This window comes from Heptranchias perlo, chromosome 31, assembly GCF_035084215.1.
Source record: "Heptranchias perlo isolate sHepPer1 chromosome 31, sHepPer1.hap1, whole genome shotgun sequence".
NCBI classification, from domain to species: Eukaryota; Metazoa; Chordata; class Chondrichthyes; order Hexanchiformes; family Hexanchidae; genus Heptranchias; species Heptranchias perlo.
In genome coordinates this window covers 18,457,138-18,480,319 of record NC_090355.1, presented here as the reverse complement: position 1 = coordinate 18,480,319, position 23,182 = coordinate 18,457,138, and the positions used below count along the sequence as shown (strand labels likewise).

Below are 23,182 nucleotides of genomic sequence, written 5' to 3'. Positions count from 1 at the left end.
ATATACGTCAGTTGTTTTTTTGCTTCCACAAAACTGTAGCTAAAACAACAGAAATATAGGCCTCGATATTAAACCCCCCCCTCCCACAATGATGGTCGGGTGGGGGGTGCGTTAAAGAGTTAAATACGAAAACATGACCCCAACATGCTACGCATGCGCCAGCCGCCTTTGTTACAGCGGCGGATATCGGGGCACCTGGGTAGAGGCGGGACATTAATTAACATATTTAAATCGAGCTCCCACACCCTCAACCAACTGTATAGCTGCTCGTTTGCCTCATTTGTGGGATCTTGTTGTGCATGCTGTGTTTTCCCATTAAACAATAGTGTACAAACTTCCAAAGTAATTGATTGGCTGATAAAGGCTTTGGGGCATCTTGAAGATGCAAAAGATGCTGTATAAATGCAAGTTTTTTCTTCTTTAATGCGTATTGATGAGGAGAATAGTTTTAAATGAGCCACATTATACAGAAGTATGTTATAACCCGGTACTGAGTAGCTCTTGCTGTATGTGGTGGGAGTTTGTAGTCCTTCAGTGGTCGGCGAGCCCTGTCTATAGATTTGGCAGCAATAGCTTGAGGTTGGCAGTGTACTGATTTACAGTGTTATTTTCGTTCTCATTCAGTCAGTGATATTTTTCATCTGTGTGGTACTTTGTGAATAAAGAACACATGAAACAGCTATTATCCAAGAAATTCAATCAAATAATAAGCACAAGCCGATTTTAATCCTAACCCCCCACCTGCCGGGGCTTGGTGGTGCAGCGGGGGGAGTTTTGAAAGTGTTGGGTGCTGCTGACGCAACTCTAGTTAATGAGAAAGGAGGTCATTGCAGGCCGGGCTGTTTTGGTTTCACTTAAAAGATTAAGAGAAATGCTAGAATATTTTCAATTGCTAAATAATTCCTGAGACTACAAGAAAGAGGATTCTTTCAAAAGTCTGAGGTTATCTTATGCACTATTTGGGACCTTCATATCACTGTGAAAACAAGCTGAAACATCTTAGGATCTCACCAAGAGCTACAGTCCTCCAAGGAAGCGAATGCATATACATTAAGTGATGCAATCACATATTTGGTTCGGTTATCCATCACATGATATACCAATTTTCCATTTTGTTTCAAAATGATACTTTATTCATAACATTTGTAAAGGTACATACAATACGATTGCAATATCACTTTTCAAACAAAAACAATACAGGTCATACAATTTGCAAGATACATACAGTACAATTCAAATATGATTCAAACAATACAGTTACACATCATACATGATAATTACAGTTCATGTCACTCTAGGGTGCTTCATTGCATTACAATTAATACAGCCTATTGATTACAGATACATTACAGATTCAGTACATTACATTACATTCATTAGTTCTTACACATTAAGTCCGAGGGGGGTTTTCTCAGATTCCAGCCCCTCGGTATATAAGGGCCCTAAACAATGGCCTTTCCCCATAGAGCCTTTGTGGTGGCCGCACCAAGCTTCAGTGCGTCCTGGACCTTGGACTGTGTCAGTCTGCAACACTCGGTCGTGGACAGCTCCTTGCACTGGAAGACCAGCAAGTTTCGGGCAGACCAAAGGGCGTTTTTCACCGAGTTGATGGTCTGTCTCGGTGTGCGTCCCTGTGCTCGGGACGAACCTGGACAAATATCATTGCATCGCTCTCCAGACCTTCTTTGCAAAGGCACATTCCAGAAGGAGATGGGTGACGGTCTCGTCACCACCGCAGCCCCTCGGGGACAGCGCACAATGGCACTGAGATGCCGGGAGTGCATGAAGGATCTGACGGGAAGGGCCCTTCTCACCACCAGCCAAGCTACGTCTTGGTTCTTGTTTGAATGTTCTGGCAATGAGGTGTTCTGTCAAATGGCTTTGACAGTCTGCTCGGGGAACCAACCGACAGGATCCACCATCTCTTTTTTCCGCAGGGTCTCGAGGACATTCCGTGCAAACCACTTCCTGATCGACTTGTGGTCAAAGGTACTTTTCTGCACAAACATTTCTACGAAGGACAGGTGGGGCGGAACGTTGCAGCATGGCCAGGCCCATTCTCCGCAACACTGGGGACAGGTAGAACCTCAGCACGTGGTGACACTTGGTGTTTGCGTACCGAGAGTCTATGCACAGCTTGATGCAGCCGCACACAAATGGCCATCAGGATGAGGGCGGCATTGGGTATGTCTCTCCTCTCTTTCTCTGGAGATTTGTACATCGTGTCCCTGCGGACATTGTCCATTTTTGATCTCCAGATCAAGTGGAAAATGGCTCGGGTGACTGTCGGGGCGCAGGAGCGAGGTATGGGCCAGACCTGCCCACGTACAGCAACACCGAGAGCACCTCGCACCTGATGACCAGGTTCTTACCCACCATTGAGTGAGATTGTCAATCCCACCGTCCCAGTTTTTGCTTCACTTTGGCAATACGCTCCTCCCAGTTTTTGGTGCAAGCCCCGGCCCCCCCGAACCAGATCCCCAGCACCTTCAGGTAATCCGATCTGACAGTGAAGGGGACAAAGGATCCATTGGTCCAATTCCCAAAGAACATAGCCTCGCTCTTGTGGCGATTTACTCTGGCTCCCGAGGCCAGTTCGAACTGGTTGCAGATGCTCATCAATCTGCAGACCGACACTGATCTGAGCAGAAGATGCGACATCGTCCATGTACAGGGAGGCCTTGACCTGCCTGGGATTGTCACCCATCTTATGCCCGCATCCCTCCTGATGGACTCAGCAAAGGGTTCGATGCAACACCAAAACAAGACAGCCCTGCCTGACTCCAGATTTGATCGGAAAGCTTTCCCATTCCCACCCGTTGATTGAAACTGCGTTACTGATGTCTGCGTAGATCAGTTGAATCCAATTGCAGATTCCCTCCCCAAACCCAATTTTGACAGCACGTCCATCATGTACGTGTGCGATATTCTATCAAAGGCCTTCTCCTGGTCCAAGCTGATGAGGCAGGTGTTCACACCCCCCATCCTGTATGTAGGCAATCATATCCCTAAGTAGTGCCAGGCTATCAGAGATCTTCCTGCCGGGTACAGCGCAGGTCTGATCCAGGTGAATCACCAGCTCCAGGGCTGACTTGACCTGATTGGTGATGACCTTGGACAGAATTTTGTAGTCCACATTAAGTAATGAAATAGGTCGCCGATTTTTGATTTCTTCCCTCTCCCCCTTCCGCTTGTAGATGAGGGTGATGATGCCTTCCCTCATGGAGTCTGACGTGCTGCCTGCCAGAAGCATACCCCCGCACACTTCCAGCAGGTCTGGGCCTATCCAGTCCCACAGAGCCAAATATAGCTCCAACCTTAAACCATCGTTTCCGGGAGTTTTACTCGTCTCGAAGGATCGGACGGCCTTTGTCAGTTCGTCCAGAGTTAGTGGGTGATCCAGACTCTCCTGCTTGCATCATCCAAAACCTCCGTGATAGTCGACAGGAAGGACTGGGAGTAAACCAATATCATTCTCTTATTTAACCACAGGAAAATAGATTGCGCGGATTCTCAGGCAACATGACCCTCTGCCCTTTGCCCTCTGCCCTTATGGTAACTGTTGCTGGTGTAATGGCCTGGCTTCATCATTATTTTCTGTGGTGCCCTCTAGTGGTCAGTCGATAAAGTGCCCGAAATCTATTTCTACTTTCTGGGGGAATCGGTTCTGATCAGTGAAGTTCAGGTATGAAATCTGAACATTGTGGATCAGAAAATTCCCTTAAGCCCTGGTTACTTTGTGGGACACTAGAATACAAACCCTTAACAAGTTATTCGGAAACTGTTTCTTCTGCTATTTTAGCAGCGTTAGCCCTTTTAAAATAAATGTCAATTTAAATAACCTGTCCAAAATAGCAGTAAGCGAAACTTGAGAAGAGCACATAAAACATTTGTTCCCACCATTCCATGAGTAATTTCAAGGCCTTAATATTTGTTATCTCTTTATTTTAAATTTTCAAGTCTCTTCACCTTTTTTCTGCTCCACTAGCATATTTCCTGTATCTTTACTTCAAATTTTAAAAAATGAACATTCATTATTTTCACACTGTTTGTTCTGTTTTCTATTCTGTTAACTCTAATTTTTTTATTGATTGTGTTTTCTTTTTTACTAATATGTCTATTTACATTTATTTCAATTTTTTCCATTCTTATTCACTCTGTATATTTTTCTCCTGTTAAATATCCTTACTTTTCCTTGTTCTGTATCCATTATAGATAATCTAATCTCTGCTGGCTCTTTACTAAAGCCGTGTTTGTCCCCCTTTGCTGGTGGCCATCATGGGCGACCTTGATCCTGTCCTCACCTGATGCCATGTTTTGTTATTATTTGTTCTTGGGATGTAGGTGACGCTGGCAAGGCCACATTGATATTCTGTGTGGTGATCCTTCTAGAGATTGTTTTTACAACAGCGGGCATTAAGAGTCAACCACAAAGGGTGGGACTGGAGAGAAGCGTAGGCCAGACTTTCTTCCCTCAAGGACATTAGTAAAGCATTTGGGTTATTGCGACAATCTGGCAGCTTTCATGGTCATTTTATTCTGGTGCCAACCCACAAATTACCACATTTGTTGGCCAGCTAACTCAACACAGACAAGTGATCTAATCTGGCTTAGTTACCCACTAGAACTTTTCCATACTTAACCTCAATGCGCTTCTTGGAGCATTTTATTGAGCCAACAGAATGGAACTTATTCACCAGGGCTAGCTTAGGTTCAGCTGCTTTGTGTAAAAGATCATGGGCTAAATTTTATTACCATTGCAGTGCTGTCACATAGTGTTAGCAGCACAGTCCATACATTAAAGCTGCTTAGTGGCATACACACCACAAGTAATGCTGCCAGACCTGCCACATCTCACTCAGTTTGAAGTGAGATTCACACATTTTTTAATGTAGTTTGTCACCTGTTTTGACCTATCTCACTTATAAAAATAAATAGAGCTTTTTAAAAAATATATTCATTCTCAGGATGTGGGCGTCGCTGGCATTTATTGCCATATCCTAGTTGCCCTTCAGAAGGTGGTGGTGGGCCTTTTTCTTGATCAGCTGCAGTCTGTGTGGTGAAGGTACTCCCACAATGCTGTTAGGTAGAGAGTTCGACCCAGCGATATAAGTTCAAATCAGGATGGTGTGTGACTTGGAGGGGAACGTGTTCCCGTGCACCTGCTGTCTTTATCCTTCTGACTGGTGCAGGTCGCGGGTTTGGAAAGTGTTGTCAAAGAAACCTTGACAAGTTGTTGCTGTGTATCCTGTAGACAGTACACTCTGCAGCCATGGTGACGGAAGGAGTGGATGTTTAGGCTAATGGATGAGGTGCTGATCAAGCGGACTGCTTTATCCTGGATGGTGTTGAGCTTCCAGAGTGCTGTTGCAGCTGTACCCATCTTACCTGTGCCTTGTAGGTAGTAGAGAGGCTTTGGGGAGTTAAGAGGTGAGCCACTTGCCACAGAATACCCAGTTTCTGACCTGGTCTCGTAGCCATGGCATTTATGTGAGGCCAGTCCAATTGAGTTTCTGGTCAATGGTAACCCCCAGGATGTTGATGGTGGAGGACCCAGTGATGATAATGACATTGAATGTCAAGGGGAGGTGGTTAGGATCTCTCTTGATGGAGATGATCGTGGCTTGGCACGAATGTTACTTGGCACTTGTCAGCCCAATCCTGGATGTTGCTGCATGCTGACATGGACTTCTTCATTATCTGAAGAATTGCAAATGGAGCTGAACACTCAGCAATCATCAGCGAACATCCCCACTTTTGACCTTATGATGGAAGGAAGGTCATTGATGAAACAGCTCAAGATGGTTGGGCCTAGGACGTTGCCCTAACAAACTCCTGCGGGGCTGAGATGATTGACCTCCAACAACCACAGCCATCTTCCCTTGTAATTTAAACCTAAGCAATAAACTTTATTTGGAGTTTAGGCCGAAATATATGCATGGTACTTTCCCATCTATTGAAGTAATCAGGAGAGTAATGTGGCATCTCATATATCGTTCCCCTGTGTAACTCTTTTTTTTTAAAAAAGGGTAGGTCTGCAACGTGCTAACCCAACACATGAGATTTCTAAGTTTCAGATCATAGCAGGCAGAAGGCTGCCTGTGAAAAGCTGTCTGGTCACTGGAAGAAGTTGTAATTGTAATATGGTACACAATACCTTACACAGTAACTCCTAGAAACTGATGCTGATCTTTCCTGGAAAACCTGAAGTGAAAGAATGTAGATCTTCTAGGGACACTTGGAATGGTACCACGACCACCTCAATAGACACCACTAAGTCCCCTGGGATGGTTTTAGCACTACCTCCATGTCAGACTTTTAAAACCCGCTTGGAGTTACCTAATGCTAATTAAATGCATCTTCTCTTTCACTCTTTTTGACCTTTGTGGTGCCTTTCACTACAGGCCATGACCCTTCACCTCGGTTTCTCAATTAAAATTAAACCCAGTCAGTATCACTCAGCTCTGTCATGATACTGGGAATCTATTGAAAATAACAAGAAATGCTGCAGCAGTGAAACATTTTCATTGTAAAATAGTGTGATGCTAAATAATAAGTACTGCCCGGGAACAGAAAGCACAAGCCAAGCAATACAGTTGGGTGCTTCAGATAACATCATAACCCATTGGGAGTAGCTTATAAGGCCAGCTGAACCGTACTAGAGCAGTACAGTACTGGATTCTAGCCCTTCCTGTTGCATGTTATTTTTTTTGCAATGGAAATGGCATTTATTGAAAATACATTTTGGGATTTTTAAGTTAACTATTTTCAGATTTTTAAGTAATCTATTTTCGGATTTCTAAATGCTCTTGGTCAGTAGTGGAGTGAGCAAGGGAATGCATCAGCTGTTCCTGACTTGCAGAAGCCAGGTTGCAATGATACAAAGGCATGCCTGGGCGTTACATGTTTATTTTGAGGGTCAGTAATGAAGCAATGAGTGCCTTTCTACGCTACTTTTTAAAACACCAGAGAACGAGTCACAGCAAAGCCCGTGAACTCGTCTCAGGGTTCAGGTGCCATGGTTTATGACATAAGTTTGAGCTCTGTCTTTACCCACTGCTATATATGAACTGCTAGAGACGGGTTCAATCTGTTACTTGTTTCTTTAAAGTCTAACTGAAGGAATCCATAAGTTAATATGATAAAAAGAAATGCTCTTAGCCTTAGTCTGTCTCTTTTTAAATCCAAAACCATGTGCAAGGTACTGCATGCAATGAGAATCAGATTTCTGAATATAACAAGAACGATAAAATTATCCAGGTTTTGTCCTAGTGCATTTCAGGGATTGATCTGAAGTTGCCGCAGAGCTGGTACATTGTTAATTTCTGATTTAGGTTTGATTGCAGCTGCTGTCTCCTTGGAAACCAGCTCAAAGCAGCTCTGCATCGTCCAACTAACTGGCAACAGATGCTGCTTTGACCTCAGCTACTTCCTGGAAACAAAAAATTTGTCAAAATAAAAAAAAAAGATTAATGCGCGGAAGGTTTTCTACATGGGGGGAGCACGGCTTTTGAAAAAAAAGTCATTTGTTTTAGCTGGCGGGCTTGTCTTTTCCAATTGTCTTGAGGTGTTTGACTAAATTTGAAAGAATCCACCACGAATTAATTTTAGTGCGATGCCACGTATCCAGCATTATGACAGACTCTCCCATCGATGACAGACTGTGGCCCTTTTTGTCCGGTTACTAGATTATATTCTAAGGCAGCTGTGAGCCTGCAATTGATTTAGACTGACATTCCAGAGAGGATAGTGTCAGAAAGATGACCATGAATGTTGGTGTCATTCCATTGGTGTGCGGATAACCGTTTGTCTTGCCAAGACAAATGCACGTTACATACGATGCAAATTAGTGATCATTAGACCAAAGTAAACTTGGATCACATACACATGCTATGGCCTCCAATTGGGAATGTGTGTTATACTATTCTTATAAACTATGTGACTCTCTGAACTTAGAGATATGTTCCCTCATGCTGCTCCCTTATATGTCAACACTGAAACGTTTAAGCCACTTCTTGAAAAATGATCTTGTGCTACAGGACCTTGTGTCTGATGGCTCTCGATATCTGATGGTTTACGTGGGGTTTTGCTGGTTTAGTTTTTCCTACATTCAGCACTGGTTTGTGATCAAAGGAGCTGGTGATGCAAAAGTGGGCACCTTTGATTGTGAAGCTGCCCTGAGAAGCATCAGTAATTTAAACTGTGGAAATATATTGTGGTTACAGTACTCACATCTGGTGCTGTTGCTGAGTCAGATTGCTTGTTCCTGGTGCTTGGTTCACAAGGAATTTCCTTCTGATGACTTTTGCATGTCTTGGAGCAGTTGATACAAAACGACAAGAGGTTTAACTCATCTTGCTAAGGACGCAAAGAGACAATAGGCTTTATTATCTGACAGACATTAGTCTATATGCAAATACAATCATTTGCCTGGTTTTCTCAACCATGTGCAGAAAAGTCCCCAATTGCACTGCAATTTTTCATCTTTGAGTTTGGAGCCGGGGAGAAATGTTTTTAACTTTTGCTCTATACTCTGGGTAATATGACATTGGTGGAGCCTTGCACTTGCTGTGCATATAATTTTCCACACAATTTTTGACTCATCAAAAATAATAATTGCGAAAACGGGCCTAAAACAATTTCCATCCCATTATTTTCACAGTAGGCGGTTAAGACATAGAGGGGGTTAAATTGGTTAACCCCAGAAAATGGGCGCTGGGATCGCATTGCGCGATTAACCCTCGCCCGGTCACTGAGATGCAGGCAGCACGTAACATTCGTGCTGCCTGATGATTTCTATGATTGCTGCGTGCAGCCAGCGCTACCTGCACTGTTGATCAGCTGCAGACACCAGCAGGGGGCCCGATATTGGGAGTGGCTAGCACTACTTAAAGGCAGCCTGCACCTCTTAAAGGGGAGGTGTACTGTGACTGCAGGGAGACCTGGAATTGGTCTCTGAGCTGGACTATACTGAGGAATGGCTGGGCCTGTAAGAGAGCGTGCACCAAGGTTCTCCGACAATGCACTAAAGGCCTTGTGCAGGAGGCAGAAGGCCCTCCAGACACATGCTGAAGAGGTAGTGGGAGGCTGTGGTGGACGAGGTAAATGCCAGGAGCATCGCAACACGTGCATGGATGCAGTGCAGGAAGAAGTTCAATGATTTGACACAAGTGGTCAAGATGAGTGACTTCAACAGTGAAGTGGCATCTCCTACCAACTCCACCAATAGCCTCATCCACTGCTTTATGCACTACATCCCCCCGTCACCCGCCTACCAACAAACTCTTTCAATCAGTACTCCATCCTTCTAATTAGATGCTACATCTCACCCTCACACATTACCACTCTTGCAAGCCGCACACCCACAACTCACAGGTCAAACTCACTGGCAGCTATTCAACCATAACAGCCACATCACCCAAACTTCTTATAGGACCCTCACTGACACACTTCGCTCTTTCTTGCAGGAGAAGGTGGCGCATAACAACAGGCAGCAGGAAAGACCTGGGGGAGGACAGGCACGCCTACATGGAGGAGACCATGCTGGCCATCATTGGACGGGCCATCACTGCAGTCGTGGCCACTGGCGGTGCTGGAGGTATCGATGATAAGGGTCTCTGCATACCCAATCCTCCTTCTCGCTTCCTACATCTCCCTTATCCCACAATCTTTTCTGACTCACGTGCTGCAGATGGTGTCAGCACGCACATCTTATTCGCTCCTCTCCCCGCTCCACAACTCAACCCGCCTCCCTTTGTCGTTTCAGATACCCAAGAACTGGAACCGGCAGCGTCAGAAGAGGCAGAGGATGATGACAGTGATGATGCAGGCACATCGACACTCGATCTGACACTTGCATCCACCAGCTCAGAGACAGACACTGCGTGTACTTTAGAGACTAGGTTAGAGGAGCGATCTGCACACGGTGAGACACCGGGCACAAGTGCACAGGTGCCGGGGCGGGGTGAATGGATACCGCAGGTGTCAGCTTGCCGGAGGGCGAGGTCTCACATTGGTTCTGCTGCCAAGGAGTCAGATGATGACTTTGATGGGCCAGGCTACAGAAGAAGGCTGATGGGCGCACACAACCAAATGCTTGGTGCACTGGAAAGCCTGCACTCAATATCAAGGGACATGGAGGAGCCCAGCTCCAACTTGGCACAGGGCTTTGCGCAGAGCTTGGAGCCCATCATTTCCCACATGGAATGGGTGGTCACCTCCATCAGCACACCCACTGTGGAACCCACCATGATACAGCGGCTGATGACCGATGTCACAGCTTCCATTGCAGCACAAACATCTGCCATCCAAGGTCTGTCCGCTGCGTTGGAAGCTTAGACTGCTGCTATCATGGCTCTGGGGACCACTGTGGAACGGGGCTTCCAGGGCATCACAGCAGTCCAGCAATCTGTTCTCCAGCAGATCACCAGGAGTGCTGAGGCACCGCCCCGGGAGAGTGGCAGTGACGCCATGGAAGACGAACCTGCTGTCTTCTCTCAGAGTGACAGCGTTCCTGCTCCCACCCCTGCCACTCCGCCAGTCATCGCCTGTCAGCCAGCCAGGCCAGACTGCTGCAGCCCAGGCCGAGATGGTGCAGCCTGAAGCCGGGCCTTCCCAGCCCATAGCTACTCGGGGTCATCCTCCAAGGCCATCTGCACTCTCCTCAATTGAAAGTCATCAGCCTTCCACCACCCATGCTCCAACCACTGGGGATGCACCTCGTAGGGGCACTAGGAAAGGTAAAGGCACATGAGAGACAGGCACTAAGGGAATACACAAGGGTGAATAGTCTCATTTTGTTTGAATTCTTACATGTGTTAATTTAAAAATTTTGATTTGAATTTGCATTTGGTGTTGGTTTTCATTTCTGCAATGGGCTGAGGGAGGAAGCAATGTGTAATCATAAGGAGGACAATTTGATGGTCATGTGGGAGTTGAAAGGTAAGGAATGTGGGGCTGTTGGTGAATGGGGAGGTGTCGTTGAGGTTACTGGTGTCACTCATTAATCTGATCACCCAGAGCCCTGGCAGACAGGGCCTGTCTACTTGTTGCCTCTCTGCCTCTTCCTCCACTTCCTGCTGCACTTCCTCCTCCTCCTCCACTCCCTCCTCCTCCGCCTCTTCCTCTCGCCGGATGGGCGGTGGCAAGGGCTGACGGTGTGCTCTATGACGTCTCGTGTGGCCGCACGGCTCTCGTTGTACGCCTGCCGTGTACGCGTGCGTGCGTTCCGGACCGGAGTCATGAGCCACTTCGTGAAGGGATAGTCCTTGTCGCCCCGTAGCCAGCCTTTGACTTGCTGTGCTGGTTGAAATATAGGTGGCACGTTGGGCTGCCACAGAACGAAGGAGTCATGACTGCTGTCAGGTTAGCGGGCATTGACCTGCTGATGCGCTGCGTGTGGTCGTACACCAGCTGCACATTGAGGGAATGGAATCCCTTTCTGTTCATGAATATGGCCGAGTTCAGATGTGGGGCACACATGGCAATGTGCATGCAGTCAATGGCACCCTGCACCATGGGGAAGCCTACAATGTGAGCAAACCCTCGTGCTCACTCATGCTACTTGTCTCTGTCCGGAGGGAACGTGATGAATCTGTTTCTGAGTGTGTACAGAGCCTCCGTGACCTCCCTCATACGTGCGTCAATACAGGGGACAGAACGGTGCAATTAGAGACTGTAATATGAGAGGCTGTCCTCATAATATCTCAGATAACAGATTGCAGGTCACTGCAAACTACGAGATGTTGCTTATATCGCCAGCAGCAGCTTGAAAGGAGCCAGAGCCGTAGAAATTAAGCGCCACGGTTACCTTGACAGCCACAGGCAATGCTGCCCTTGCCCTGATCTGAGGCTGCAGTTGTGGTTGAAGCAGTTCACAAATCTCAGTCTCGACCTCTTTCATGATCCGCAGTCGTCGCTGACGTCTAGGTAAGAAAATTAGTCCCTGAAGGCCCACGTTGGATGTGGCCTCCCGCTGAGTGCCCTGCACCTCCTCCTCTTCCTCCCTGTTCTCGCAGCTCGTCCTGCTCTGCGTGGCCTCTCTGCACGCTCCCAGTCATGTTCAATTCCCAGAAGAAGCCCTAGCAGGCCATCCATGTCTGGCAGCAACATTGCTCAGCTCACTATTTTAAATGCCACTAACAGTACTGCACAACCAGCCAGACCCCTCTCTATATAATATTGCGACTTTCTCCAAGTGCAGGAAACTTCCACAAGCACCCACAATTGTACCAGCAGCCAGAATAACTAATCCAGCAACTAACCTATAACTCCTACATGATCCCTTTAATCGCGGTGGTGGGGGGTCCTTCAAGCGCTTTAACTCCTGTTCAGTTGTGCAAGGTTAGGACGGTGCATTGTCTGGAGCGGGGAAAATGGCACCAGCTGCTTCAAATCAGCGTTGCACATTGATTAACATCATAATCTCCCTACTTTACATGCTGCCAGCATTCGTTGGGTGCACGTGCGTAAAAGCCTTTACTAAGGCGGTGTCCTGCGCACATCACGCCAGAGGTGTGCGCGCGCATCTCAGACGCCATTTTCGGGGCTTAGGTGTCCACGTAGCGCCTACACAACAGGGCTACGTGGCCAAATTTAGCCCATTGAATGCCCTACCGGAAATAGAAACAGAATCCATAGTAGCATTTAATAGATAAGTGGACTATTATTTGAAAAAGGGGGAATAAGTGGATAGCTCTTTCAGAGAAACAGCACAGGCGTGATGGGCTGACTGGCCTCATTCTTTGCTGTAAAATTCTATGATTCCCCACTTTCCTTTCCAATACATTAAAATTGAGCAACCTACTTGATTGCACGAGATCGAGAATGCAGCGATCAGAGAATAAACAAAACTTTTAAGCAAAATTACAATTTTAAATTATTTTCATCAAAAATGAAATAAAACAATGTCCAAAATATAGCTTTACCGACTTATTAATGTTTAAAGTAATAATTGCAACAGTATGTTCAGCATTCTTGTGGAAAAATACAATCATTAAAATTCTGGAAAGCAAATCAAGAGTAAAGTGAGGATTCTGTGTTTTGCATTGGAGTTGATAGCAACTGGCATAAATCCTGTGAATAATCTGATCTGAAGGATATTGGACTGAGACCAATGTCTATCTGGGTTATAAGAAGTAATGTTGCAGTAGTAATAACTGCTTCGATCATTTTATCCAAATTCACTACACACTGAAGAACTGTATTGTTACATTAGCAGTTCACCAGTCACAGTCATTCATCCACTTTATCGTAAGAGACAAGTTTGAGTGAGCAGAAGCGTGTTTCTGTTAAATTATCAGGATGTAGGGAGGACCAAACAGAAACTGTCTATTTATGTAATCAAGTTCACTTTCTTAAAAATTCCGAGTTTTTTTTTCCTGTTTTCAACTGCTTTTGATACGACATCTGCTCAGTGTGTACTGGTGACTTAGCTCAGTGGTTTTCTTCTTGTTGGCTTACGTGTACACCATGAGCATTTTGTACGAACGTAGGAAAAGAAGCCCTAGGAAAGGCCTATTAATGTTCACCGCAAACAAAAACAATCCATTTCGAGCTTCCCGAAGTCTCAGTGACTCCCGCTGGAAATTGCGGTGAGACTAGGAAAAGGAAAAAATAGGCTTGCATTTATATAGCACCTTTCATGACCTTAGGACGCCCCAAAGCACTTTACAGCCAATGAAATACTTTTAAAGTGTAGTTACTGTTGTAATGTAGGACTGGGTTTAGCTGTGCAGCTCTAGACCTACTGCCCAGGCCCACATGTGATAGACGGTCACTTGTTGGAGGAGTGCTGGTGCCTGTGGAATTATATCCCAGCAGGAATCAGGGTTCTCAGGGAGAACGTTATCGGCAAAATGTGGGAATAAAAAATAATGGATTAAGTGTTGTATCAATAGAATTACAGGTATCAGGAATCAATAGTTCATGTAAAGTACTTGTGCTACAAGCATCATGACTCATTTGCACCTATGTCACTTGTAAGTAACGCAGTTGACACAACTCAGTAGTTTATTCCCTCATATCTGTCCTATAAAAACAATTTTTGATTTGAAGTTGATATATTTATTACTCTCAATTAGATTTTTATATTGATAAATTTCTAATATTAATGCCCAAATGCCTATTGCCTGGTGATGAACATTTGCTCGTTTAAATGGGAAAGAAACTAATGTGAAGTCTCAATGATGTGAAAATCAAGAACCCAGATTCTCACATGGATGCTTCAAGTAGCAAAGGACCATATTGGCTGTGGGTTACTCGTAGCACTTTTTAATAGCCAATTAAATATTGTTCAGAACCTCAAATTCCACAGCACCATAATCCCTTCAGCGTTTTCAGCAATTATTTCTTGATTGTTGTAAACTGTTTCATTCTTCCAAATAAAACATTAAAAAGATGATTCTTAGAGACTTTCTAAAGGCACAAATTAGTTCTGGCTCCGCAGGCTCCTTTAGCTGACTGATTTCTTTCACTATATACAAAGGTTTCTCTGAAATCAATCACCCAATTGTTTTTTAAATTTCACTCGATAGACCTGCGTTGGAGTAGGATTCAGTTACGTACATTAGAGAAAAGGTTGCACAGTCGCATTTACATACAAGAGGACTGACTTTACCAATACTGACTAAAGCCATAAAGGACAGAGATGCGTCAATACAGGGGACAGAACGGTGAAATGAGAGACTGTAATATGGGAGGCTGTCCTCATAATATCTCAGATAACAGACTGTTCCCATTTTATCCTGATGTGTGAAGATTATATTACTACAAAAAGCATTACATAGAAGTAAAGTATATGTGAGTGAGTGGGGGCTCCATACGCATTTGCTTTAATAAGCTCCTTTTACAGGGTAAACCCAAATAATCAATGTACTTGCTTTTGTTGGAGCCTTCATGGCAACAGTAAAATTACATGGACTCTTGTACGTTCATTTATCAAAAGTAGATCCGATCAAACAAAGACTGTCAATGTATTAAAGGACAAAATCTGGATAAGAATGAAATATATACACAACTTAATTCTTCAATTTTAGCACAATCAGTTTTGTTCTGAACCATTGCAGCCTTTATTTTTGACAATTATTTCAGCAGCAAGTGGTACATGTCTCTCTACTAGGAATGAAAAACAAATTCATACCTTTTTGTAAGTACACAAAAGTATAATTGCGGGAGTAAAAACAGAAAATTCAGGAAGGGCAGTCAGCATTTTAAACAGAAGGAAGGAATGAAATATTATTTCCTTATTTACTTTATCGAGAGCCCTTTGGATGCCTGCATTAGATCGCCTTTTAATCTTCTTTATTCCATGTAGCAAAATGTCCGAAGATGAAACTTTCATAGCTCAGTCGCTTCGTGTCACTGTGTAGACTATCCATTCCGTCCTTGCATTATTTACTGTGTAGTGTTGATGCTGGAAGCTCTTGGTTGAAAGTGAAACGTGCTTTCTTGGCTGGGCAGGGTGGAATGAAGAGGAGCATCTGTGAGAAGAACTCAGCTGGTCTAGTCCCAGACTTATTTAAAATAAGGCCTGTCAGGTTGTTCGGCTGGTAGGCTACTCTTCCCTCTTGTTGCAACAGTAATATTATAATGAATTGTCCCCCTATTACTAAACCAATAGTATCACATTACTGCAGCTCATTCAATGCTGTGGTGATAAACATCATGCTAGTTCTTTAACCGTTTTTTAGTTGCAACACCTGGTGACACTGTGATGACTGGGATTTCTATTGCAATGGGAAAACTGACTATTTGCATCTGCTGATATAGCATTTCACTCATGTAGTTGTTATAATTGTTATCAGCCTGAATGCAGACAGATGTATTGACACCTCACTGTTAAAATGTGACTGGGCAGTCAAAGCAAGTGTTTCTGACATTCAATGAAGACAGGAAAATTATCAAAATGGCTGATTAAAATAGAACACTGCTGCCCACAGACTGGTCAGGCTGATTTGAAAATGATCCAGATTTTTGAAGAGTTGCTAATGAGAACTGAGGAAAATCTGTTATGAGAATAATCTTCATCCTTTAACAGCGATGCAGACCAAATAATTGTAGTTGCCCTAAAATTTCATTTTCCTCCATTGTATTTGCACTGTATGGTACCAAGCAACTCATCAGAAAATAGGTTTTTCTACGATCCACTCGAAAATAAAAAGTTATTTGTTTTTCCTATGTCCAGTTCAATTTTGCTTTATATTAATGTAGCCTCTTCTGAAGGCCGAACTGCCTGCTATTCTTCAAAAAGTGCCATGGGATTTTTCATGTCCACCTGAACGGAGTCTCAATTTAATGTCCCATCTGTAAGGACGGTGCCTATAAAAATGTAGCACTCCATCAGTACTGCACTCAGTTGTCAGCCTAGTTGGTATGATTAAATCTCTCGAGTAGGACTCAAACCCATGACCTTCATAGAGACGAGAGTTCCACCAACCTAACCAAGCTGACGTACAATTGTAGGCAAGTTCTGTATCATACGAAGAATGATCGAGATTGGAATGGGACTTGCAGGTAGTGGAGGCAGAACCCTAGAAATAGTTGGATGCTGTGACGGGAGAGCTACATGCTTTTTCTTTTTGGATGAGCTAAAATGACCTTCCTCATTTGGATCTATCTTGCAATTTTATGAATGATTTATGCTTTAGTTACTGGAACTCGAAGAATGACATTGAATATAATGGGTGTTGCAGCTGGCTTCAGCCAGGCCATGATGGAAAGGGTTAAGCCAATAGGATGTATATATACTTCCACAGTTCATGCATTTGCTCTTCATTTACTATTACATAGAATTACATATTACATAGAATTTACAGCAAAGAAACAGGCCATTCGGCCCGGCAGGCTGATGCCAGTGTTTATGCTCCACACGTGCCTCCTCCTATCTTACTTCATCTCACCCTATCAACATATCCTTCTATTCCTTTCTCCCCCATGTACTTATCTAACTTCCTCTTAGTGAAGTCTCAATATTGTTCTGCATTCTCCTATGTTACACATGTGGACTTGGATTTGTGTTTGATAGCAATCTCTGGCCTTCGATTGATTCTAAGATATGCAATATTATAATAAGGAAGTGATTTAGCCATCTAGCCATAGCAAGTTGGTCTTATTAAAGGCTAGAAAAGAGACAAATTGCTTTCTTCATGTCATCCAATCCTCAGCAAGTGAAAGTCTTTAATCCAATAAAGGATTTTGCCTTTACAATGTGTAATGACACACATGTGGTGGAAACAAACGGAACACTGTTTTCTTTTAGTAATTAACTCTCTGTGATCCTAAATGTGCTGCAAGAGGGAAGGAAATAGCCTCTCACTTATCTGCTGTCTTCAGTTCCCTTTTAAAAGAGGAGCGTTATCCTAGTTAAAAATAATTAAATTTCTGCGATCGCTGACAAAAGAACTGGCAGGTTTTCTGAAACGTATACTATGTGATCTAAAGACTCCCACATACAGACTGGCCACTGCCTCCAGATCCATGTAATAACACTTATGTGGTACCACACTGACAGGGAACAACATTTGGTAGTTGGTAGTTGGAGCTGCATCATCTGACAACCTCTCACACTGCTTTATCACTCTATTAAACAAATTAATACATGCGAGCATACTAACATAGAAGCACTTCAACAATCCTTAAATACGTGCCTTGCCCTTCAACAAAACACTCAAATGATTATTCTCCACAGTATTGCAACACTATAATATAGGGTTTAAGAGAGTGATTACAGCAGGGTTACAGCTGGTTCAATGATGCAGCTTGCAACAGCCAGAAGTAGCCCCATGATGAAGTTTAACCTCACTGATGTTATCACACTGCTCTAGAGACAGCAGCCATTGGAAAAGCTCAGTTTCTTTAGATCTCAGAGTACACATTTCAGAAAACTTGCCGGTTGTTTTTAACAGATGATTTAGTCATTTATTTCATTGCTGTTTGTGGGAACTTGCTGTGCGCAGATTGGCTGCAGCGTTTCCTACATTACAACAGTGACTACACTTCAAAAGTACTTTATTGGTTGTAAAGCACTTTGGGACGTCCTGAGGTCACGAAAGGCGCTATATGAAGGTCTTTCTTTCTTTTGCTGCAGCAGCAGGTTAGTAATACTATATATAGTGGTGCAGAACCGAGGCATCATGACACTATACCTACCACTCCTACATCACTATCTTTGACCTGAGCTGCAGTTCCTCTTTTGCTGTCAGCATGCCTGCAACAAGATTAAAATAAAAGTCTTTTTGTATGGTTTAAAAATAAACAAAAATTACAGGCTACATATTTTCAAAAACAGCAAATGCCTGGGAGTGAATGATTCAATTAGGGGACTGTGGTGACATTCATAAGCTTCTTGAACTTTCCTGTCACAATTTTAAATATCAGCAGAACTGTACAATTGAATGTTTGCCTCATAACTCATTGCTGTCCATCCTGTGCTTTTCATAAACATGTTGAGAGATTTTAAATACACCTCCTTTTCAGACCCCAACTTTCTGGTTTTTGAATGTTGTTAGAGCTAGTCCAGATGGGTAGAATAAAGGTCTCTGGACTCTGCAGGCTGTTAAGGATTTAGCCATGCACTTTCAGTCCAGTTCCTAGTGGACAAGACTTCACAGCATCAAATGCCTCAGATTTTAAACTAAATGTCAATAATTTTTCATTTTGCTCTGAGAGCTGGAAGAGCAGTGTGTATATGGTGAAAGGAAATGTGATCAAAGTAATATAGTACAAATTTGGGGATTAGGTATAGGAACATTAGCAGGGCAATGGATCAAGATCTGTGTGTGCTTTGTTACGATGTGGAGATGCCGGTGATGGACTTGGGTGGACAAATGTAAGGAATCTTACAACACCAGGTTATAGTCCAACAGAACTGCTGGACTATAACCTGGTGTTGTAAGATTCCTTGCTTTGTTACCCAGCACTGTACTCAATTAGGGGTGATCTTGAACCTGTCGGTGAAGGGCTCAAAGTGGGATTCCAGTTCCAATCTCAACTACTTAATCTTTCACATCTATAAGAACCCAAGGAAGATAGCCAAGTTGGCCTTTCTTGGAGGCTTTGTGTATTTGAATTGTAATTTTGTTTGTTGTGTGCTGAAACATTTTAGATCAGGACATACTTGTAAGAAAGCCTTTGGCCTAATGTATCAACTTGGAAAAAATGAAGAAATATATAAATCTAATAAAAACATTATTTTGAAGGTATAAATCCCTCTGTGTTCCATTGTGCAGTGTCAGCATGACACCAATAAACTGATGGAAAATAAACATAAAACATATAAATATAAAACAGACCACACATATATTCTATCTTCCTTATATCTTTTACTTTTCATCTCTTGAAATGGTAACTATCCTTCTGTACAAATTGGATCAGTATCAACAACTTTTAAAAGAGTCCATGGTTCCTTTGGAGTTTATAAATGGGAAATGTTTCTGAGAAATCAATGTACTCAGCCGTTATCAATTGTGAAGTGTATGCCCCTACTCAAAGATTGTAAACTAGATATAAACTATGAAAAATTCCATCTGGTGTCTTAACTATAAACTCCAATGCATAAACCAGCTGTTTTTGAGCTGGGCATCAGAATATAATTTTATCATTCTTTCCATTTCTTCAATTGATATCACCCTTCGACTCTAGCCTCATGTGCATCTCCCCTATCTACGCCCCACTATTTGTGGTCATACCTTCAGCCATCTAGGCCCCATGCTCTGGAATTCCCTCCCCAAAACTCTCCACCTCCCTCTCCTCCTTTAAGGCCCTCCTTAAAAACCACCTCTTTGACCAAGCTTTTGGTCTCCTCTCCTAATATTTCCTTCTTTGCCTTGGTGTCCATTTTTGTTTGATTATGAAGAGCCTTGGGACGTTGGTCAATGTTAAAGGCGTTATATAAATGGAAGTTGTTATTGTTGTTGTTGGTCTTGGCGGTGAAATAAAATTGTGCATTGAAATCCTTGAGGTAACTTTATTGGCAACGGGATATAATTGCCGCTGAGTTAAGATATAATGTTAACTGGACAGTTATGAAAGTAGATTTTAACTCCAGGCACAGAACAAGTGCGTAGTGAGCAAAACGCCCGCCCACTCTTGCTGGGGTGAGGCCCGGTCCATTTTGAGGGCCAGACCTCATTACCATGCTACCAGTGAACTGCATGTCTCAAATGGACACCCACTGCAGCTTGCCAGCTTTAGGCCGAGCAATATGTAGGGGCCCAGGGGCTGACCCAGCCAGCAGGCATGTATGGGGCTGTCCCATCATGAGGAGTGGGGAGGGGGGGGGAGCGGGGAGCGGGGAGAAGAGGGAGCCTGGGGCGGCAGGGACCCACATTATTCCTGTGGAGCCCAGAGGAGCACTCCTGTGCTCCAAGTACAGTCAGAGTACAGTCCTGACTTTGGGTGACTTGTTCCTACACCCTTAAAGTAGATATTAATCTGTCTAAAACAAATATGGCAGAACTAGTGAGACTGGCAGGTTCTGTCAGTGAAACTAAATCACAACAAACTGCTAATTCTAATCAGGCCTTGCTGTAATGCCATCTGACATATATTCCCTCCCGTCTAATCCTGCTCACAATATCAAAGATCTGAAAAAAAAATCATCACTATCTCCAGGTGACTTGTGACAAATTTACGTCCAATATGAAACATCAGATGAAATGTTTCTAATTGAAAAATCTATCATAGAAAAATTCACTCTTCTGTTTTTTTGATAATTATGACGATTTTCATTTACATATGACTTCTCACATAAAGATTGCTTCACAAGGGGAGAGGTGGACACTAAGTAAGAAAAGTAGAATTTAGGTCAGGAGATTGAAAGCTGAGTTGAGAGATGGGGTTTTAGAAGTTTTGGAGTGGGGGGGGGGAATGAGATAAATTAGACAGTGAATTCGAGAGAGCAAGGTGTAGTGATAAAATGATCAGCCTCTGATGGTGAAGTAGTTATTCAGAGTTGGTGTAGATAGAACGTAGGGCTAGACAAGGTTGCTGAGGTGGACGAGAGGGCATGCGGCCTTAGAATGATTTTAAAAATGAGTACAAGGATCTTGAAAACAAGGAGCCGGAGATGTTTTGCAAGGATCGGGGAGGGAAGGGGCTTTGTGCAGAAGAGCAGTCAGGCAGCAGAGTTATGGGTTAGCTGAAACTTCTGAAGGGTGGAAGTAAAAAAAAAACCTGGTAAGGACAGCGTTTGAGATCCTCAAGGGGACAAGGTGTGGAATCAGGTTCCAGTGGTGTTAGAGAAGAGGAAGGAATGTAAGCAGGCACAGTTCAAGAGAGAATGAGACCTTGGCGACAGACTGGACACGGAGTAAAAAGCTCCACTCAGGGATGATCAGAACAGATTCTGTGCTACCCGATTCAGCCTCCGTGGGCAGCTGGGGAGGTAGATGGATTCAGAGCTGGAGGCATGTAGGTACAAATTGGAAAGGATGGCTTTGGTTTTATCGACATTGAGCTGAAGGAAATTTTGATTCATCCAGGCCTTGGTAGTGGATAGGTTAATTTGTGGTATGTCAGCATACATATTGAAGTTGATTCTATGCTTGGGAATGATGTCGTCAAGGGGTATAAATTATGAATAGTAGGGGGCAAAGAATGGAGTCCTTGTGTACACTTGAGATGACTGAATTGAAAGAGAAACCATGTAAGCAGATGTAGTGGTTTCATTGAAGTGGATAGGAGTGCAACCACAAGGGACAGGGGCAACAGAGATGGAGGTGGAGGAGGGTGGAGTGGAGAGGTGAAGGACGGCAGGGAGTGACTATTAGCCACAATCATGGTCAGACAAGCAGTAGGCACACAGATGCTATTTGAAAGGATTCCCAGCTTCCTAGTTCAGAATGAGGTAGCACCTATTCACGTAGAATGGAGGTCAAACTGAAATACTCTTCATATATTTCAAAGCTAGTGTAAGATTAGTTAAGAGCAGCAACAGGGGAAAGTATCCTCTGATTCAATTTTCTTTTTCTAAAGGTGCACGTACATTGATAATGTGCCAGCAGAAACAGGAGCACTGCATTCCTGCCAGCAGCACCCAACAATATAAAGGAGGCCAACTTCTTCTGTTTGATTACACCCAGAACCTGAGTGGACCCTGAGAGCAGCCATTGGAGGTGTAGAAAACGCCTTTGATTGCACCTCCCAAAGCCCTGCTAGTGACTGGCATACTGGCAAAGTAGAACCATGTGAGGAGCACTCGGAGGTTGTGGGTCTCCACGAGTGGTACTATCCTGCAACATTTGCACTAATAAAAATACCTTCAAGTTCAGAGCTTCCTTTGTGATACTAGATTCAAACATCTGTTGGATACCCCATTCTCCACAGGGAGGATTCCTTTGGCAGACATGGTTGTACCGTCACAACGTATGGTGCTAATTAATGGGAATGGAATGCTAGATGTATACAAATGGGTGGAATTGTTTTCTCTGGACTAAAATGTTGGAATTTAATGACTGAAACCAGGACTTCTGCTGAAAGTGAAGTGGGTTACCAACAAGCTCTTCGAGATCATTTTTGTAATATACCCATTAAACTTTGGTGGCGGACCTGTTTCTGATATTTCATTAAAAAAAACCTTTAAAGTGATATTACATGACATGCTGTACCAGGGAGTTCAAGGACCTGGATTTGTTTTTGTGATTCCCCACACATCAATTTCACAATTTTGGCTGTGCCATTAGGAGAAATGTTGAGTTAAAGCTGGCAATTCCTCCCCCCCGCCCCCAAATCGCACCCTTATTCCATGCTCTTCTTATACTGAATTTCAACAAAAGGGAGTAGGAACAGCACTGAAACCCAAACTCTCGTACCTGGGAAGGCCTTGAATGGAGGCACAGAGATGTGAGGAACAGTGAACCGAGGGCCACGGGTGACGGGTTACAAATGGCACAAAGGAGCAACTACTTATAAAGAGTTGGGGATCATGTCAAGGCCTGTTACAGGATTTGGAGCAGGACAATAGAGGGGAATTAATTCATGCCAAAGAATGTGGGGGGGGGGCAAAAATAGATCTCCCTTAACCCCCCCACCTCCAGTGATTGTGTGTATGCCCAGGTGGTATTATGCATAAGATTGCAACAGGCCACACTGTACCCAAATATTGGAGAAGATTCTGAATTTATGGTCAGTCAGCTTGACAGATATTTGTCTGAGGCACTTTATAAATCTCTTCCTGCTTGATGTA

At 43.7% G+C, this 23,182-nt stretch overlaps 1 long non-coding RNA gene across 2 annotated transcripts in view; it reads right to left on the bottom strand.

Annotated features, from left to right (window-relative positions):
- The window catches only part of LOC137300414 (uncharacterized), a 58,722-nt gene that overhangs the window by 22,394 nt on the left and 13,146 nt on the right, over window positions 1-23,182 (bottom strand). The window contains exons 2-3 of one of the 2 annotated variants that reach the window (XR_010958083.1): window positions 18,148-18,205; window positions 8,233-8,358 (exon numbers count right to left, since the gene is read on the bottom strand). This is a non-coding gene — a long non-coding RNA (uncharacterized lncRNA). The remainder of the gene's footprint in view (window positions 1-8,232; window positions 8,359-18,147; window positions 18,206-23,182) is intronic. The other variant, XR_010958082.1, reaches the window with a different exon arrangement.